The sequence below is a fragment of the Tenrec ecaudatus genome, chromosome 13, assembly GCF_050624435.1.
Source record: "Tenrec ecaudatus isolate mTenEca1 chromosome 13, mTenEca1.hap1, whole genome shotgun sequence".
Taxonomy (NCBI): Eukaryota; Metazoa; Chordata; class Mammalia; order Afrosoricida; family Tenrecidae; genus Tenrec; species Tenrec ecaudatus.
In genome coordinates, this window is record NC_134542.1 from 115,151,043 (window position 1) to 115,168,952 (window position 17,910).

The 17,910-nt window shown below is 45.4% G+C and overlaps 1 non-coding gene across 1 annotated transcript; it reads left to right on the forward strand.

Moving 5' to 3' along the window:
• Positions 1–10,540: 10,540 nt before the first annotated feature.
• Positions 10,541–10,647, forward strand: LOC142425085 (U6 spliceosomal RNA). Its single transcript, XR_012779461.1, has one exon. It is a non-coding gene; the product is annotated as a U6 spliceosomal RNA (small nuclear RNA).
• Positions 10,648–17,910: the final 7,263 nt, after the last annotated feature.

Genomic DNA, 17,910 nt, shown 5'->3' on the forward strand with positions numbered 1-17,910 from the left:
GGAGTGCTTTGAGTCAGGAGGCGGGCTTGAAGAGGGTGGTGTCTCTGGTCATTTCGTTTGGGGAACTGGCTTTGCTGGCCCAAGGAACCGCAGCTGAGTGCCCCCAGGTTGAGCCTGAAAGCAAAGCTGGATTGGCAGCCCTGAGAGAGTTTTGCCACAGGTCCTGATTGGAAGACTGAATCCTGAGTACTGCTCACCTGAACAGTAACCTGTTAATGCCGATGATGAATCACATCATCACGAGCATCAGCTGTGAGTTCTGCATGGCCACTGCAGAAAGTTCTAGAACCCCAAAGAAGAGGGTGTGGTGGACAGTACAGAGGTTATATGTAAATCAGCGGGGATCCAGAGCCTCCTAAGACATGGGCAGAAAAGAAAACATCATGAGAACACTTGGGTTTTTCCAAGTGGCTTCCCAAAGCAATGGCACGTAAAACTATAGGGGACATTCCCAATAGCTTTGTTTCTTTAAACTAAGCAGACTTCCTGGCTAAAGGTGGATCCTAGCAAGCACTGGCTAAACAATAGTCCAGTGTGAATATTTTTATGAGAAACACGTTTGATGGCAAATGCATCTGGGTTCATTGATGTGTCCATGTTGTTTTGATCAATTTAAACAACTGCGCAAGAGCAGTGTTCTTTCTATAGCGAAGGTCCAAGTGTCTCTGAAAAAGCCTTCAACCAACAACTCTGCTTTTTGTTTGTTTGTTTGCTTGCTTGTTGGTTGGTTTCCTCCACCCACAAGGCCAGGAAATCTAAAATCACTGAGCATCTGCCAAAGCAGCCAATCAATAGCTTGGAAGGAAAAGGCCATCCGGCAAAAGTTACACAGCAGATCCAATAGAGGGGGTGTCAGAAGGGTTTCCTTCATGCTGTCTCTACAAGCCCAAAATAACAAAGTTGGAAATAAATATGCATACAGTAACCTGGAGATTCACTATAGCAGAACTAGGTGAAGGTCCATGAAAGGACCAGTTTGTTGGCACTTTGATTTATCATACTCTGCAAGAACAGTGTAGAGACAGCGGCACAGTAATGGCAGTGGCCATCAGCCATTAGACCTACATGTACCATTCATCTCGGTTATCCTTCCCTTCGGGGAACACGCTGCTCCAAAATAACAGCAATCTTCCTAAATCCCTCAGTAAATCGTCCCAATGGGTGATGTACTCAATCCCTCACTTTATGCTTCCCGGGAGACGGCCCAAACGAAGGAAAATGTTCACTTCTGAGGAGGAGGTGCATGCAATGGGTGCTTCCTGGATCGTGGAGCGACCAAGATAGGGAAATCCCTCTTTTCTCCAGCAGCTGTGTGGGCTCTCTAGAACAGTGCTGAACTGAAGGCCGTCCAAGATAGCACAGAAAACGATTGGACAGTGAGGTGCTAATTACTCTCAGAAAGAGGACAAAGCTGGGAACAATACACACGATAAAGCCCCTTATAAACAAGAACAGCTAATCCCTCCTTCTGGGAAGTGGTGAGAGACAGGAGTTAATTAACTGTGGGCGTCTGATATGGTGGAGGGGAGGGGGGGTCTGCATTGTGTGTTTTTCAGGGACTATATAACTGTCACCAGAGTTTTTGAAGGGTCCCAGAGCTTCTCCTCCTCCCTGTCATGCCGCCAGTCCCCCAGGGAAAAGACAAGCAAAAATCCTTCAGACTCATTCTGTGAAGAGGGAGATTCAAGTTGGCAGACTCAGTGGACAAGCTATCCAGATCCTGTCCAACCCAGACGGGAGAAACCCAGTGCAATGGATTCGGATGACAATCCTGGAAGCCAGACCTTCAACAGACAGGATAAAGAAGTAGATGGAAGACCAGTGAGAGGAATAAAATGAACAAACACTGTGAACAACGAGCAGCAGGGCCATTTTGAGGTCTGTTACCAGCACTGTTCCCATGGAAGTGGTGGTTGGGCCATCGAATCAATTTTGACTCACGGGGCCCCTGGGCACAACGGAAGGAAACATTTGGCCCAGTCCAGTGCCTTCCTCACAATCGTTCCTATGCCTGAGCCCATTGCTGTGGCCAGTGCCAAGCCATCTCGTAGAAGGCTTCCTCCTGTTCACTCACTGCCTCGCCACTTGACCAACCACGATGACCTTCCCCAGGGACGCGTCTCTCCCAACAACCTGGCTCAAAGTCTTGCCATCCTTCCCGCTGAGGAGCACTCTAGCCGTGGTTGAAGAACCAGAAAAATCCATTCGATGTGCTCATACCTGTCCCAGCGCCCACATCAGTCACTAGTGACCAGGGAGAGGTGACCTCCCCGTTACCTTGCAAAACAACCTGCCAGGACTGAAGGGTGGAACCCCCATCCCACCCACCCAGCAGCAAGCCAAGTACAGGCGACTAGTGATGGACTGCTTTTGTGGCATTTCTTCTTCCCCTTGTCTTTTCTTACTCCTCCCTTCCCTTTTTTGATTTTAGCGTCCAGAAAAGTGGGTGTTGCCCACTCCCCCCCCCCCCCGACCATGACTCACCCCTTTCCCTCCTCGATCAGTGGCGGGCTCCTAGGCAGTCATGTTGAGCTGTTAGCATATCCGTCCATACTGTGGTTTCTTTCCCAGAGAAAGTTGATGAGCAGTTCTCTTATCTCCTTAAAGTATGATGATAGGATAAGGACCCAGATTGCACTATACCTGTACATGACTTTGGGGAGTCCTGACATTTACACGTTCATTTTTCTTAGTCATGAGCATAGCATATGCTTCCATTTATGAGGGTCTCTTGGTTTCATGTACTAGTGATTGGTAATTTTCTTAGTATAGGTTTTTTTTCATGTCTCAGGTTAGAATTGTTCCTAAATATGTCAGATTGGGGTGACTATTGTAAATGGTATTCTTTAGTTAATTTTCTTTTCAGAGATTCCTTTATTAGTGTAGGGCTGAGGTCGGCAAACTGAAGCTGGAGAGCCACACATGGCTCTTTCATGTCATACATGTGGCTCTGAACTAAAATTGAAAAAAATTAAAGTTATTATTCAGATAATGATGATTTCATTTTTTGTAAAAATATATTTATGGCTTTTGAATAATTGTTAAATTGTTGTGAAGGACAAGAATGGCTCTTTCATCTCAAACGTTTGCCAACCACTGCTCTGGTTGATGTTTTTTTTAATACATCATTTTATTGGGGGCCCTTACAGCTCTTATCTCAATCCATAAGTCAATTGTATCAAGCACATTTGTACATAAGTTTCCATCAACATTTTTAAAACATTTTGTTTCTACTTGAGTCCTTGGTATCAGCTCCTCTTTTATCTACCCCCTCTCCCACTCTCCCACACTGGTGACCCCTTGATAAATTATAAATTATTATTTTCATATCTTACACTGTCTACTGTCTCCCTTCACCCATGTTTCTGTTGTTTGTCACACACCCCCTGGGGGGAAGGGGTTATACATTGATCATTGTGATCGGTTCCCCCTTTCTCCCTCTTCTTCCTCCACCTTTCCCCTACCCTAATGGTATCACTACTCTCATTATTGGTCCTGAGGGAGTTACCTGTCCTGGATTCTGTATGTTTAGAGCTCTTATCTGTTCCAGTGTACATGCTCTGATTTAGCCGGATTTCTAAGATAGAACTGAGGTCATTATAGTAGAGGGAAGAAAGCATTAAAGAGCTAGAGAAATGTTGTGTGTTTTGTTGATGCTATACTGCACCCTGTCTGGTTCGTCCCTTCCTTGTGACCCTTCTGTAAGGGGATGGCCAATTGTCTACAGATGGGCTTTGAGTCTCCACTCTGACCCCCACCCCCTCATTTGCATCGATGTGATTATTTGTTTAGCATCTTCTGATGCCTGATACCTGATGCTGTCAACACCTCATGATCACACAGGCTGGTGTGCTTGTGGGCTTGGTTGCTTCCCTGCTAGATGGCTGCTTTTTTAGCTTCAAGCCTTTAATTCCCCAGACACTATATCTTTTAATAGCCAAGAACCATCAGCTTTCTTCACATTTGCTTTTGCACCCGCTTTGTATTCCGCAATCGTGCAGAAAGATGAGCCTCACAGAATGCCAGGTTATTAGAACAAAATGTCGTTGTGTATAGGGTGTACTTGAGTAGAGCTGCGATGTCTGTCTCCTTCCTTAATATTTAAAATATAAATAGATGCACACAGGCCTATATCCTTATTGTTATATATTAATATATTTACACATGCACATGCCTATAGTTAGACCCCTATAAATGTCTTTGCCTCCCAGTTCTTTCCTCTAGTCCTTTTTACTTTCCTCCTGTCCCACTATCATGTTCAACCTTCATTCGGCCGTCAGTAATTCCTCTCAGTTACATAGCCCTTGATCAAACCCCAGCAGGCATTCTACGCCCTCCTTACCATCTGGGCTGGTCTAGTTGTTTTTTGAATGATGATCTTATACTATTCCACACTGTGAAGTGTTTCTATTAGTTTCAGTAGTTTTCTTGCTGAGTCTTGGGATTTTCTGTTTATAGCATCATATCATCTGCAACTATAAATATTTTTACTTCTTCTTTTCCATTTTAGATATTTTTTATTTCCTTTCTTGTCTTATTGCTCTGACCAGGACTTCCAATACACTATCAAATAGGAGTAGTAATAAAGAGCACCCTTTACTGGTTCCTGTTCAGTTGGCTTTGTGTGTGGGTCCTTAATTTTGCGGAGGAATTCCCCTGATGCTGTAGTGGGTGGCATGTGGTTGGCAGTTCAAAACCACCAGCTGCCGTGAGTCAGTGAGGTGAGCCTTCCGGCTCCCATAGAAGCCGTTACAGTCTGGGAACCCCCAGGAGTGTCTCTGTCCTGTATGGTCTCCAGGAGTTGGAATGGACTCAACGGCAGTGAGTGGGCTTTCATTCCTGTTTTGCTGAGGGTTGGTTTGTTCGATTGTGGAGCCATACAACATGAAATCCTTGACAACTTCAATCTTTTCTCCATTCATCTTGTTTATTGATCCACTTGCAAGGTTTTTGGTTTTCTTTACATTGAGTTGCAATCCGCACTGAAAGAGGTAGTCCTTGAGTTGCAGCATCAGAAATGTCAAGTCCTTCTGAATCTCAGTAAACAAGCTTGCGCTCTCTGCATCTTGAGGCAGTCCAGCTTCTTGAGTTACTTGTTCAGCATGTAAACTGAATAAGGACGGTGAACAAATACAGCCCTGACACATTCCATTCCTGATGGTAAACCACACAGGAACCCTGGTGGTTGGTGTAGTGGTTACCTGTAGGGCTGTGGTTCCCCAAGGTAAGCCATTCAAATCTACCAGCCACTCCTTAGGAGACAGACAGGGCTTTCTACACCTGTAAAAAGTTACAGACTTGGAAACGCACAGGGGCAGTCTTACTCTGTCTTCTAGGGTTGCTATGAGTTGGCATCAGCTTGATGGCAGTGAGTTTGGTTTTGGGTTTGGGGAGTATTCCCTTATTCTGTTCAAATGACTGTCCCTTGGTCTGTGTAAAGGTTCTACATGAACACAACTAAGTGTTCTGGAATTCCCATTCTTCTACAGTTGGTTATTATCCACAAAATCAAATGCCTTATCATCAAAACAAAAAATCATAACATTGTGAATGAGGGGGGGAGTGCAGAGTGGAGACCCAAAGCCCATCTGTAGGCCACTGGACATTCCCTTACAGAAGGGTCTCAGGGAGGAGATGAGCCAGTCAGGATACAATGTAGCAATGATGAAACATATACCTTTCCTCTAGTTCCTAAATGCTTCTTCCCTACCCCTACCCCCCAACTATCATGATCCCAATTCTATCTTATAAATCTGGCTAGACCAGAGGATGTACACTGGTAAAGATAGGAACTGGAAACACAGGGAATCCAGGATAGATGATCCCTTCAAGACCAGTGGTGAGAGTGGCAATATTGTGAGAGTAGAAGGAGGGTGGGTTGGAAAAGGGGAACCAATTACAAGGATCTACATATAACCGCCTCCCTGGGGGACAGACAACAGAAAAGTGGGTGAAGGGAGACATCAGACAGGGCAAGATATGACAAAATAATAATTTATAAATTATCAAGGGCTCATGATGGAGGGGGGAGCTAGGAAGGAGGGGGAAAATGAGGAGCTAATGCCAGGGGCTTAGGTGGAGAGCAAATGTTTTGAGAATGATGAGGGCAATGAATGTACAAATGTTCTTTTTTTTTTTTTTTTAAATTTTAACAATTTATTGGGGCTCATACAATTCTTTTCACAGTTCATATATATACATACATCAATTGTATAAAGCACATCTGTACAAATGTTCTTTACACAATTGATGTATGTGTGGATTGTGATGAGTTGTATGAGCCCCTAAGAAAATTATTTTAAAAATAGGAAAAAAATCAAATGCCTTTGCAAAACACAAGTCAACAAAACACAAGTAAGCCTCTTTCAGATATTTTCTACTTTCATCCATGATCCATCTGGCTTGAATGTCTGGCAGCTTCCTATCAATATGCAACTAAAACCATTTTTGAATTACACTTGGCATGAGTGAGGAAACAGCCTGGGGCCACATCTGACCACCTGTGGAGGCTGAGGTCAGACCTGCCTCTACCCTACCCTCCATTCCTTCTTTATTCTATTCTGATGTGAGTCATTCCTCCCACAGCACTCGCTTTTGCTGCTGGGTTCTCTAGTTCATTGCCACAGCCACACATCACTCACAGATGACATTCACCAGGATAGGGCTTGCTAGGGAGGGTAACAGGTTACCATTCCGGTGAGAGATGCTCTGGTAGAGTTGTTCAGTCAGGGCAGCATCTCTGCGGCTCCGCAGGCAGCCTTCTCTCTAGTCTTCAGCCTCTTGGTCTGGTCTGACCTCTACCCTGCTCGAGCAATATTACAAGGCTATTTTAGGACTTCCAATAAGTTCCCCAATGGTATTATACACCTCTGTAAGCCTCAACCCAAAGACATTCAGCTCCAGCTCCATAGGTCAGCAAACCCAGCACCCTCATAGGCACCAAACCATAAGCTGACCAGAGCACTCAGCTCAACTTGCTCTGGGGGCTGGGAAGTCCACCACTGGCTCATCTCCTGCTCTCGGTTTTGCTCTTGCTACTCTCCTGCTACGCTTCTTGTGTCAGAGCTATGTCCTGCTTCCAAGAGGCTCAATCTGCAGTGATCTCAGGGTCCTGAGGACTCATTCCAAGCCTGGCTCTTCCCTCTTGCCAGAAGGATGGTGAAATTCTCCCGATCATTCATTTTATACCCAGCAGGGTGACCATCACAATGAACCCTGGTTAACATTCCTTCACAGCGGAATCATATGATGCAATCAGTATCTTCCTACCCAGGCCCATCAGCAAAGTGAAGGCTCTGTGGTGGGGAGTAAGAACGACTGTGGCTAGAAGAGCCATGTTAAATGATGCAATGCATTGTCGTGTGATATTAATGCTATTGCTCAATCATTTCCACACTCCACTGGGTCATTTTTTCTTTAGAATGGGGACTAATATTGATCTTTACCAGTTGACTGGCCAGGTAGCTGGCTTCTAGATGTCATGGCATGGATGAGTGAGTGTTTTCAGGGCTGCATCTTTGGTTGAAACATTTGAATTGTTAGCCCATCAATTCCTGTGCTTAATTGTCCACTGATGCCTTCAGTGCCATGTGAACTTTTTCCTTCAAGACCATTGCTTCTTGACAGGATCCTACCTCTTAAAATAGTCTAACATCAAACAATTCTTTTTAGCACAGTGATTCTGTGTATTCCCTCCATCTTCTTCTGGTGCTTTCTACATCATTCAGAATTGTGCACATGTTAGGAGCTATCAAGTCAGTTACAACTTATAGAAACACTATGTACAGCAGAGGAAACATTGCCCACAAAGTCCTTCAATGTTGAAACTGGGAGCTTCAATTTTTTCTTCAGTTCTTTCAGAATGAGTTACACTTAGCATGTTCTTACTTTTTGCCTTTCTCGTGCAAGGTCTTTGCACATTTAATATATTAATGTCCTGTGTCTTCTTGAGATACCCTTTGAACTTTTCTGTTGAGCTTTTTTACTGCACTTCTTGCATTCATTTTAGCTACTCTACATTCAAAAGCAAGCTCCAGCGTTTCTTCTGATATCCACTTGGTCTTTCCTTGCCTGCTTTCTTAATGACCTTTTGCTTTCTTCGTGTATGAGCTCATCGCACAACTCATCAGGCCATTAGGGTTCAATATGTCAAATCTGTTCTTGAGACGATCTCGAAATTCAGGAAGGATAGACTCAAGGTCTTATTTTGGATCGTGAGTTCTCATTTTAGTTTTCTTCAACTTCAACCTGATGGTCTGTTCCACAGTCAGCCCCTGGCCTTGTGTTGGCTGATGGTGTTGAGCTTCTCCAATGTCTCTTCCCACGGTTGCAAACAATTTGATTCCAGTTTTCAGTCTACTATAGCATACAGGGAGAAATTTTATGACAGCTTTTCAGCTACAAACACTTTGAGATAATGAGGCGCTGGACCTTGGGGCTCAGAGGACATGGTACTGCCCACAAATACAATGATCTATATCCTACTTTAGGGAATAGTAGCTGGGCTCTTGGAAACTAGTCATCTAAGGTGAAACTATTGGTCTCTCCCTGTTCTGGGCAAAGAAGAGTAGGGAAAATCAAAGACAATTCAACAATGAGTCCAAAGTATTGGTGCACCATGTGATCATTGACCTCCAGCACCCTGATGGTGCCCAGGGACCAGGGATGACCACTCTGAATGGGATCACAGGAGGAGGTCCTGGATAGAGTTGGAGGAAAACATAGAACAAAATTCAAAAATCATAAAAAGACCAAACTTACTGTCCTAAAGAGATTGATGGAACCCTTAAAACTATTAGGTGTTCTTCAAGCCTGAAACTGAACCCACCCCCTAGACTCAACTTTCAGCCAAAAGATAGCTGGACCTAGAAGGAGTCGGATGTCGTCATCGGGGAAGGGTACGCACATTAGCAATATCAATGATGGGGATCAAACAGGTTGCCTTTTCTCAGGGCAGCCTAAGGCTCAAAAGGCAAGACGGGGTGGAAAGAAAAGAAGTGGGGAGGGGGCACCCGCAGGGAGAAGGCAAGAAGAATGGCATCAAGGCCACAAAACAAAATGTGTATGAACTGTTGAGCGGAAAAACAATTTTCTCTGGAAAATTTAACTCAAAAGACCAAAAATTTATTAAAAACAAAAGATCAACTGGATGGAGAACATTGCAATGAGTCAGACTGGAGTCAGAGTTGGCAACATAAGCCAAACGAATAAAAAGGGTCTTACAAATCTGGCTAGACCAAAACCTGTCTACTGGTACTGATAAGAGCGCTAGCAACACAGGGAATCTAGAACAGATAAGCCCTCAGAATCAACAAGGAAGCAGTGATAATAGGAAGGTAAGGGTGGGAGAGGAGTAAGAGGGAACCGATCACAATGATCGATGTATGGCCCCATCCCACGGGGACTGACAGTAGACAAGTGGGTGAAATGAGACAGCAGTATAAGACATGAAAAAATAATAATTTATAAATTATTAAGGAGGTATGGGGGAGGGGGAAATAGGGAGCTGATGCCAGGGGCTCAAATAGAAAGAAAGCGTTTGGAAAAAGATGATGACAACGTATATCCATTTTGTCAAACACATATGTACATACGTTGTCATCATCTTTTTCCAAACAGTTTGACAAAATGGATATTTGTATGGATTGTGATAAGAGCTATAAAGGCTCCCAATAAAATGAAATATTTTTTTTAAAGGATCACGTGGAGGCTGTCCAGAGAACTAAGAGAACAGTCCCCTGGGGCTGTGGTCACAGAGAACCACCAACCGGGAAGCTTGAAGTAATAGAAACTTATTGTCTCACCATTCTGAGGCTGAAAACACACACACACACATCTTTGCTGTCAAGTCCGTTTCGATGGAAACAGGCCCTACAGGTCAGAGGAACACGCCTTACAGTGTTCCCAAGGCTACCGTCTCTACTGATGCTGCCAGCCACTCGTCACTTTGCTGGGGGATAGGAACCAATCATCTCCAATTAGAAGCCAGACCACCAAGGTTCCTTTTCTGGAGGCCAGAACTCCAAAATCCCAGTGTCAAGAGGGACATGGTACCTGTCCTGTGTATGTGATTACATTTAGGATTCACCTACTCTGTTATAGCCTCGTTAACACAACAAAAGAAACTCCCTATGTCCAAGCATGGTCATATTTACAGGTAGCGGGCTTAGGACCTGTACATTTCCTTGCAGCGTTCTCAACCTGTGGGTCGCAACCCCTTTGGAAGTCAAACGACCCTTTCACAGGGGGCGCCCGATTCATAACAGTAGCAAAATTACAGTTATGAAGTAGCAACAAAAATAATTTTATGGGGGGGGATCACCACCACATGAGAAACTGTATTAAGAAGGCATTAGGAAGGTTGAGAACCAAATCCAAAACACTGTCTAAGGCAGTTGTCCTACACTTTCGAACCGCCCTTTGCAATTCTACCATAAAGATCGCAGTGAAGACCAGCTAGCTGACACGGAAGCGAGCATGAAAAATATACATTGGAGGGCTTGTAGCCATGCAAATTCCAGCCTTCAAAAATATATGTAGAGTGCTCGCTTCGGCAGCACATATACTAAAATTGGAACGATACAGAGAAGATTAGCATGGCCCCTGCGCAAGGATGACACGCAAATTCGTGAAGCGTTCAAAAAAAAATATGTAGAAATGCTTAGGTTGGGATTCAAGGCCGGTTCCCAAATGGCGGGAGGGACACTCTCAACTGGCAAATATCCTCCTGTCCGTCTTCAAACGCCACTTACCCTCCACCTGAAACGGAGACATGCTGGCTGGAGATGCGGCAGATCTCTGGCAACAATAAGGGGAAGGCCACGAGACGTATTCCCCTTTCCCTCCCCACTTACACAGCTTAAAATCCCTAAGCCACCACATTAAATCATCAAGTAAATAAGGATTTCTCCCCACAGGAGGAAAGTGAGTTCTTACTATGTTTGAGTCATTGTTATTTGAGTTTTCGGCTACCTGAAGCTGAATTCAAAACTAACAGCAGTCAAGAGATGTTCTCTTCCTCAGAGCAGAGGTATAGGCCTATCCTGTGCCAGGGAAAAGAACGGACCCACCCACCAGCACACCTGAACACACACGTGAACACATACATCATTGACAAACAAGCAGATGCAGGTATGGAACACAGAAGTTGCTTTTAATAACAACATATCTCACAGGTCTGTCTAAATAAGATAGGCTGGATGAACAATCTGGAGGAGAAAACAATGAGACCAACAGTTCCCGGGGGACATGGGAGAGGGGGCGATGGGGGGTGGAGTGGAAGAAGTGGTGTTAACAAACCCAGGGACAAGGGAACAACAAGTGATCTGAAATCGGTGGTGAGGAGGGTGTAGGAGGCATGGTAGGGCTTGATCAAGGGTAATGTAACCCAGAGGAATTACTGAAACCCAAATGACGGCTGAACATGATAGTGGGACAAGATGAAAGTAAAAGGAAATAGAAGAAAGAACTAGGAGGCAAAGGGCATTTATAGAGGTATAAATACAGTCATGTATATATGTACATATATTTATATATGAGGATGTGGAAATACATCTAGGTGCATATATGTATGCATTTAGTATTATGCGAGCAGATGGACACTGGGCCTCCACTCAAGTACTACCTCAATGTAAGAATACTTTGTTCTATTAAACTGGCATTCCATGATGCTCACCTTCCCGACATGATCGCTGAAGACAAAGCGGGTACATAAGCAAAGGTGGTGAAGAAAGCTGATGGTGCCCAACTATCAAAAGATATAGTGTCTGGGGTCTTTAAAACTTGAAGGTAAACAAGCACCCATCTAGCTCAGAAGCAACAAAACCCACATGAAAGAAGCACACCAGCCTGTGTGATCACGAGGTACTGAAGTGATCAGTTAATAGGCATTAAAGAATAAAAAATTATATCATTGTGAATGAGGGGGAGTACAGATTGGGGACTCAAGACCCATCTGTAGACAACTGGACATCCCTTTACAGAAGGTTCGCAGGGAGGAGACAAGCCAGTCAGGGTTCAGTGTAGCAACGATGAAACGTACAATTTTCTTCTAGTTCCTAAATGCTTCCTCCTGCCCCCAGCCCCCGCCCCAATTATCATGATCCCAATTCTACCTTACATATCTGGCTAGACCAGAGGATGTACACTGGTACAGATAGGAACCAGAAACACAGGGAATCCAGGACAAATGATCCCTTCAGGACCAGTGATAAGAGTGGCGATACTGGGAGGGTAGAGGGAGGGTGGGGTAGAAAGGGGGAACCGATTGCAAGGATCTGCATGTGACCTCCTCCCTGGGGGTGGGCAACAGAAAAGTGGATGAAGGGAGACATCGGATGGTGTAGGATATGATAAAATAATAATAATTTATAAATCATCAAGGGTTCACAAGGTAGGGAGGAGCATGGAGGGAGGGGGAAAACGAGGAGCTGATATCAAGGGCTCGAGTGGAAAGCAAATGTCTTGAGAATGATGATGGCAACAAATGTACAAATGTGCTTGACATAATGGATGGGTGTATGGATTGTGATGAGTTGCACAAGCCCCCAATAAACTGCTTTTTAAAAAGACAAGAAAGGAAGATACCAGAACCACTGGAAGAAGCACCCCCACTGCAGCACATTCAAGATCTCTAGTCTGAAGTAGCAGAGATTGAGACCAGAGGCGCCAGAGGCCTGGGAATGGAGACCATGACCTAGAAACAGGAGCCACAAGACTGTGAGGCAGAAGAGTGGGCTGACTTCCTGGCCCATGGAGGCAGAGACCAAGGGACCACCACATGGCTGAGAGGCTGAAGACTGGAGAGACTTGGCTACTGACTGTGGCGAACTGCTACAATGGCCAGTGACTATATCCTTAATGTCTTCTGGCCCTGGCTTGTGGTACCCTGTTGTTCCCTAATAAACCCCAGAAACTGTGGGGTGGTGGTAGAAACCTATCTCTGGGAATACTTATATTGGCTGAAATTGGGGCTGAAATTTAAGTCAAGACAACTGGTAGACCAATGCGGCAGAGGCACATATATGGAAATAGGAAGGGTGGTGGGAAATGGTACTGGGAAGGTAAATAGGAAAGTGTATAGAGTCATACACGACGGAGCGCAGTGTTTGTATTCTATGGTAGAATTCTCATCTTCTGTGCAGGAGACCTGAGTTTGGTCCCCAGCCTACACAGTGCACATGCAGCACTACCCGTCCATGTGTTGCTACGACGCTGCGATTTCAATAGAGCTTCCAGATTAAGAAGGTGGGAAAGGCGTGAAGATCTACTTCTGAAAACCTGCGAATGAAGACACAGCCGTCCAATCTCACTTGCACATGGAGCCACCATGACTTGAGATGGTTTGTGAGTCCCAAGCCCTGGAAGCCCACCCATTCCCACCTGCCTTCTTTCAGAAGGGCTAGAGCTTCTTCCCTGAGCTGAATCCGCACTTCCCTGCTCTCGGAAAGGCTGCTGCAAGAGGAAACAGCTCTGGGAACCTGCTTACCTCCCTGTCGTTGAGTCAAGCAACGCTTGCTGGCATCCCCAAGGTCTGGTGTGGAGACTGGAGGCGCCAGAGATTGTATTTCAGAGCAGAGTGCAGCAAGGTTCCCAGTCCAGAGTCCAGAGGAACCAACGCCCACTGAACTCCTGTCCACCAAGAGGTCAGCATGGGGGAGCGGACAGCACCCCAGACCTGGAAGCAGAAGCCCTGGGAGCCGCATCCAGCCATGAAATTGAACGAGCCAATTAACTGCTTGGCTCTCAAAGTCCTCCTTTAGAACCTTGGGGGCATGAGAATTAGCTCAGACCTGATGCTCCATTTAAGCTCTAAATTCCAGTGACAGGGTGACCTACTTAAGTGTTCAGTCACCTCTCCATCCTCCTGGGAAAAGGGCTATCATGCAAAATCTGAGAGTCAAGGGAGCTTTCCTAATCTTATTTGCCAAAATGCTCTTTGACTAAAGATTTCAATACTGATTGTTTTAAGAAGCTTCAGATAAAATCAAAGCCAAAGTCTCTATCGTGATTATTTATAAATATGCTATAGATGTCACGTTCCCTCTCATTTTAGGGTTTTATGCACTTTTAAAAATACTTTCTACTATCTTAACAAAGCCTTTGTACTTGAATTGATCCAGCTTTCCAACCCACACTCTAAATCGAATCACCGCGACCTGAGGTGTCCCTCAGCAGTCCCCTGCTGCTTCTACCTCGGGCTGCGGTACTTCACCATCAAGGCCATGACGCCAGCTCCGTTGCCATTTAGCACGTGACTTTGTTGTTGCAGACGAGATCTTCCTGCCAATGTGCAGTTTTCGAAATGGACCGGCGATCAGAGCCTACTTCCTGAAGAGTGCTCCTAGGCGACAAGGTTCCAGGCTTCCATCCTTTGAGAACACTAGTCTGACAACCTCTTGTAAACCAGAGTGGGGCGGCCGGGCGCTGGAGGGGTCGGGGGTAAGGGGTGTGATGTTGTGCAGCAGGGAAGTCATTTTGCAGTCTCCAGGGAAAATATTTATGAAGGTTGGCCATCCACCCAGGCCTCCCTCCTCCCCACTCCCAGGAGTGCCCTGTGAAATGAAGGGAGATACGCAGGCCCTGAGGCAAAGGCCACAGAGGAGGCGGACTGAATGGCACAGTGTTATATTTTGCCAATTTCTCTGACTCAAGGACCACAGCTCAATTTCATAATCTTCCCCCCTTTCACTCCCCCTTTCACAATTTTTTTTTTCTTTAAAGCAACCAAGCCATTAACAGGACTCACAACGCCATTCAGCAGGCATCTCAGGAGCACTCAGCACTGTGAGGGACACAGAGAGTCCACTTGGTGCAAAGCACCGGGGGGACACTCAGTGCAGACCCAGTTCCCCTCTCTTTGACTGCCTAAGGTCATGAGACACCCAGGCCTTGACCTTCAGAGACTCACAACTGATAAGGCAGATGAGACTAGGGTACATTAAGCAACACCACGCCCGTACCAGGCGTTATGTAATAATGCTCTCACAGGAATGTGACCGAGTGGCCCTGGGGGAGATTTTCTCACCTCTCTTCACCCTTTGATGTTTTCAGTGTCTTTCCCATGAACTGAAGCTCTTTGTGCCTTGGCAAGGAACTGAACACACCTCGAAGGTGTGACCTCTGGATCACGACTGGGTCCACTCTGACACCCCAAGTCCTAACTCCTCTCCCATTCCTCAGGCCACTCATGGTTGGCTTTTGAAGCCACATGATAGAGCTCTGTCCGCCTTCACTCAACTCGAAGCCTCTCCTGTTCTTGAAACTTAAAATCTTTGTTCTCAAGAACCGTAACACAGGAGGGCCCTGCGTATGTGAGTGAGTGCCTGATGAAGAGAGATTAAGGTTTGGGTTCGGTTTGGTTTTCAGTGAAGGAGCTATTATTTGGGGATGACTTGTAATTTGAGTACTTAGAGAAAAAGGTAGGAGCATTGGTGGCCTCGTGATTATGTGTTGTGTTGTAACTGCAAGGTAAGCGGTTCAAAACCACTAGCTGCTCCATAGGAAAAATACAGGGCTTTCTACTCCCCTAAAGAGTTACAGGCATGGAAGTTCACAGGGATTGTTCTACCCTCTCTTAGACAGTCACCACTTGAGTCAGCATCAACTCCTTGATGGCAGTAAGAGAGAGGGGGCAGGGCGGAGAGAGATTGTCATCTCCTTTATTTCAGAAGTTCCTAGGCCTTTCCGTTACATTTGAGAAGAATAATCACCCACTTACTGGTCTGTGGAGGAACCGGTAATGGTCCTTCTATCTGTGGGGGTCTACAGAAAAAGAGATACAAAATTATCTGTACATTGGCAGTGCCCCCAGCCAGCCTGTGCACATGAAAGCAGAAGAATAATGACTTTTTCTAGAGAGAAACTGATAGTTCTCCCCATTCTCTATCCCCAGTGAGTTATCTAAGAGTGAATATCCACAAACCACCCAATCACCATGGGCGGTGGGGGGAGAATGAGAGCGAGAGGAAGAGTGAATACCTGGGACTTTGGAAAATTCCTGGGCCATGCAGTCTGCCTTAGTCAGACTCCATCGATAGGGGGACAAGAACTATGCCTGTACTCAGAGACCTGGGGCTCGGGGAGCAGGCGGCCAAGGAGTCAAACAGCCAGCTGAGCCAGCTGCCAAGGCTTCGTCAGTGGCCTCGTGATGCCCCAGAGGCCAGTGGAGAGTGAGCACTTAGAACGACCAGACTTTCTGAGCACAGTAGCCAGGCTGATGAACGGGGCCAGGATAAGCAATGCTGGAGGTCCCCAAGAGCACATTCAGAGAAGAACCACAGCAAAGGGGACTTTCTCAACTTCATTCAATTACTGGCTATCAAAAACAACATTTTTTTTTAAAGCAGAACTCACTGCCTCGAGTTCTGGACTCCAATGCATAGTTACATCATAGGACAGAGTAGCACTCTAATCTTTATGGGAGCGGAAGGCCTCGTGTGTCTCCTGAGGAGCAATTGGTGGGCTCAAACTGCTGACCTTATGGTTAATAACCCTATGTGTGACCCATTATCCCACCAGAGCTCCTTGCCTATTATGCAAGAGATAAATGTGCCTCGTAGCCAGCTGCTCCTGCTAAACAACATGAATCTGGGGTCCTATCTATTGGACACTTTGCTTATCTCACTTTCTTCTACCAACGGTCCAAATTAAAAATGTAAATTCTAACTCAACTCTATAAATAGGAACTAGGACCCAGCCAGATAGAGAAACTTATTCAAGAGCACACCTAACATCAAAGATAAAAGTCAAGAACAGCACCTGTCCATTGTTCCCTTCAGTTTAGCACATGGCCTTCCAATTCAACTCAGCAACAAGTCTTTACTGCATGTCCTCTATGTGTTTAACCCTGTGCTGGTGTTGAATGAGATACTCAGATATGGCAGGCATAGTGCTGGCCCCCAAGAAGCTTATAGTAGAATTCAGGAGATAAGACCTGAATTCATCTATGTGCCACATGGGTGACATTGGAAGTCAGTCTCCTTACTTTAGAGTTGTACCATTGATACTCATGAAAGAATAATATAAAAGTGTGTCATTGTGTCATTATCAGTGAACTAGTTCAAGAGATCTGCAGCACTCTCACCTACACACCCAAGTAGGACTGACAAATGACAACACACATTACTGCATATGAGATACTTACGCTAAGAAAATATGCATTGTTGATTTGGAATCAAAATTAAATTATTAGTCTGTACTTTTTTGTTTTTATAAATTAGGCAACACCAGTCTCAAATTTAGATCTGGGGGAACTTCTGATACTACTGTCCTTTTTTCTTTTTTAATCATTTTATTAGGGGCTCATACAACTCTTATCACAATCCATATATACATCAATTGTGTCAAGCACATTTGTATATTCATTGCCCTCCTCATTCTCAAAACATTTGCTCTCCACCTAAGTCCCTGCTATCAGCTCCTCATTTTCCCCCTCCCTTCTCGCTCCCCCTCCCCTGTGAACCCTTGATAATTTATAAATTATTATTTTGTCATATCTTGCACTGTCCAACATCTCCCTTCACCCACTTCTCTGTTGTCCGTCCCCCAGGGAGGCGGTCACATGTAGATCCTTGTGATCAGTTCCCCTTTCCAACCCACCCTCCCTCTACCCTCTAGGTATCACCACTCTCACCACTGGTCCTGAAGGGATCATCCATCCTGGGTTCCCTGTGTTTCCAGTTCCTATCTGTACCAATGTACATCCTCGGGTCCAGTCGGATTTGTGAGGTAGAATTGGGATCATGATAGTGGGGGTTGGGGGGAGACAGGAAACATTTAGGAACTAGAGGAAAGTTGTAGGTTTCCTCGGCTACTGTCCTTTTCTTGTGTTTAGTGGTATTCTTGGGGAGAAGAGGCAGAGAAGGGTCATCCGGGGTCATCAGTGAGGACTAGTAAGTGTGAGAGCAGGCA